This window comes from Poecilia latipinna, unplaced genomic scaffold, assembly GCF_001443285.1.
Source record: "Poecilia latipinna isolate Pla-1442-1.1 unplaced genomic scaffold, P_latipinna-1.0 Scaffold951, whole genome shotgun sequence".
Taxonomy (NCBI): Eukaryota; Metazoa; Chordata; class Actinopteri; order Cyprinodontiformes; family Poeciliidae; genus Poecilia; species Poecilia latipinna.
Window position 1 is genome coordinate 7156 of NW_015113567.1, and position 2751 is coordinate 9906.

The 2751-nt window shown below is 44.9% G+C and overlaps 1 long non-coding RNA gene across 1 annotated transcript; it reads right to left on the reverse strand.

Annotated features, from left to right (window-relative positions):
- Nucleotides 1–1364: 1364 nt before the first annotated feature.
- On the reverse strand, nucleotides 1365–2288 carry LOC106957945 (uncharacterized). Its single transcript, XR_001427062.1, has 2 exons — nucleotides 1943–2288; nucleotides 1365–1617 (listed from the first exon to the last, which is right to left on the reverse strand). It is a non-coding gene; the product is annotated as an uncharacterized LOC106957945 (long non-coding RNA).
- Nucleotides 2289–2751: the final 463 nt, after the last annotated feature.

Here is a 2751-nt window from a genome sequence, read left to right on the forward strand (position 1 = left end):
TTAGACACTTCACTGTTGCGTCTCGGTCTCTATGTGAGCCGCCTGCCTTTTTTTCATCTCCACTCCACTCATGCTGTGGGGCTTCATGCCTGGATGGAGAAAACACAGTCGAAACACTCAAGTCAATCACAGGGCAAACAGAGAGCAGAAACAAATCAACAATCATGCTCCGCTTTCTCCGCTTTTAGATTACGGGCGATGTTCAATCGTCTGCAATCTGTATCTCTTAACCAAAAGCAACTTAGCGTTGTAGGGGTTGGGTTTTCTCCAGATGGACTTGTAGAAAATCACCATAAATTATAAACCTTTGCTTCCATTGGAAAGTTCAGAAGCCACTTGCTGACCTTTTTTGGTCACAGATACCTTGGATGGGCTGCGCTTAAATCAGAGGTTCCCAAACTGTGGGGCGCGCCCCCTAGGGGGGGGCGCCGTGTCATTGCAGGGGGGCGCGGGAAGCCGTCTGGATGAAAAAAAAACAAAAAAACATGAACACTGTATGCGCTGGGTTTTTACCTTAGAATGGCCAACTCTCTGCTATTCCTCTGTAAATTTGATACAGTAGAGGCTTCCACACTTCCCATATCTGTGTCCTCTGTCACTTTTATCAGTTAAAACTGTTTAATCCGTTGTTAACATGTTGTAACCTGTTTTTCCGAGCCGCCTTTAACATGAGCGCTACGACGCTCGCGCTGGGTTTCCACCTGTGAAGGAGACCTGCTGCTGCTGTGCGGAGCTACGTAGGTTTGTGTTAGAATCACGGCAGCAAACCAGCAAAACGCAAAGAACTTTTCACAGTTTTTCCCTCCAAACTAACCGACTGAGTTGAGTAAAGCTGTTGGATGCTGTTGGTTAGCTAAAAGATGACTAGCTAATATCAATACAGAACCTTAAGCTTAACAAGTACCTTGTAGGCTGCTGATGTTGGTGTCTATTTTCAGCTACGTACATTCATTTTGCCCCCAAAAGTCGTTTCAACGAGACAGCCATTTGTAATCCATAGGGGGGGCGCAGAAAAAGTTTGGAAACCTCTGGGGGGGCGCAGAAGAAAAAAGTTTGGGAACCACTGGCTTAAATGAACTTTGTTGTGCTTCGGTGCAATAACTACAATTGAATTACAATTAACATAAAACATCCTGATGATCCCCAAGACTTTTTGAGAAAATATTCTGTGGTCTGACGAGACTAAAGAGGAACATTTTAGAGGGTGTATCTCATATTACACCTGACCTAAACCCAAACAAGCCAAAATGGATGTGGCCTTGTAAATTTCCAGATGTAAAAGCCGCTCTGATAATTATTTGTTGACTCACACATTATTTTCAATTTCAAAGAAAAAAAAGGGTGGGCCAAAATTACAGAGCCAATTTGGTTTAAAACGTTTTCTTCTTTCTTTATTCATGGTTCATTGTGGTAGTAGAGCTAGTACATCAGTGCTGGTGATCAGCAGCGGTCCTCTGTCAGACTGCATTAACCCATCACTCTCTCCATGTGTCTGTCTCTCTCTGAGTTTTATGTTTCCATAGACGACTCGCTGGCACCGGTCGCAAGTTTCCTGTCTCCAGTTCTTGGATGAACTTTGTCATCATTCCGTCGGCCAGGACACCCTGAACGCCTCTTCTGCATAAAAACATCAGTGACATCTAGAAGAACAATTTTAATCATGAAAAAAAACCTAAACAACAAATATATCATTCTCTATATTAGTCATTTGTATTTGTATTTTTTTAAGCTAAAGAAGGAACCTAATGAACAATCCATCTAGCCTTTAATATCGAAGCTGAAAACTACTTGAAATTGTTTTTTGCTCCTTTTGCTGCCCTCCAGAAGAACTTCGCTATCCCCTCCTCTTACCCCCTCCTCCTGACCCTTTCAATACACCCAAGAGCACACACACACACACACACACACATACATACATGTGTAAAAGTGTGTGTCAGCTCACCCACAGCAGCAAGCGCCCGTTGGCCATGTCATGACTGGCAGCCACACGGTCACCTAGCAGTTTGACGGGATCGTCCTCCTGGTTGATTGGGACTTTAGTTTGTGTTTGTGTTGTTTAATCTGCTGGAGAAAGAGCAGACAGGTAAGGGGCTCAGCACATGATGGGTGGAGGGGGTTGTTTTACACGTGCATGGCTTTGATCGCTGCCCGTAGTCCAAACCCAACCAATAGATCGGTCTCATCGTGCTATGGTTTAATTGGTTGAAGCCCATTGGGTTGATAGTGTGTTATTGCATGAAGTGAATGAGTTTGCAGTCAGAGAGAAGACAACAGCTGGGTTTTTGCAGGGTATGGGGGGAGGGCTGCCCTGGGCTAATTTTATGTGCTGTGTCATGAGCCTGTACACCCCCCCTCACCCCTCACCCCCTCTTTACCAACGTCCCGACCTTATTGACGATCTAATTTTCTAACGTCTGGATCCATGTGAGTGCGGATGCAAGCAAGTATTTGGATTCTTAATGGGTGGAAATAATTCAAAACAAAGTTGTGTCATTTATAGCCTGCAGTACATACCAGTCAAATCTCACTCACAGAGCAAGTGTGTGTATGTGTGTGTTGCTGAGGGGATTCACTGCACAGCACTAGCATGTGGTTGGTGGTTGGACCGACCAGCTGACCCGCTGCACGCTAAATTGGTCTCCCATACTGAGAGCGTCTGAGAAGAGTGGGCAGCTCGTTTTTCAGCGGTTGAGGAAATGTCGCAAACTCCCTTCACACCTTTTGTTGAGCTTTGGAGATCATGATGCTTGC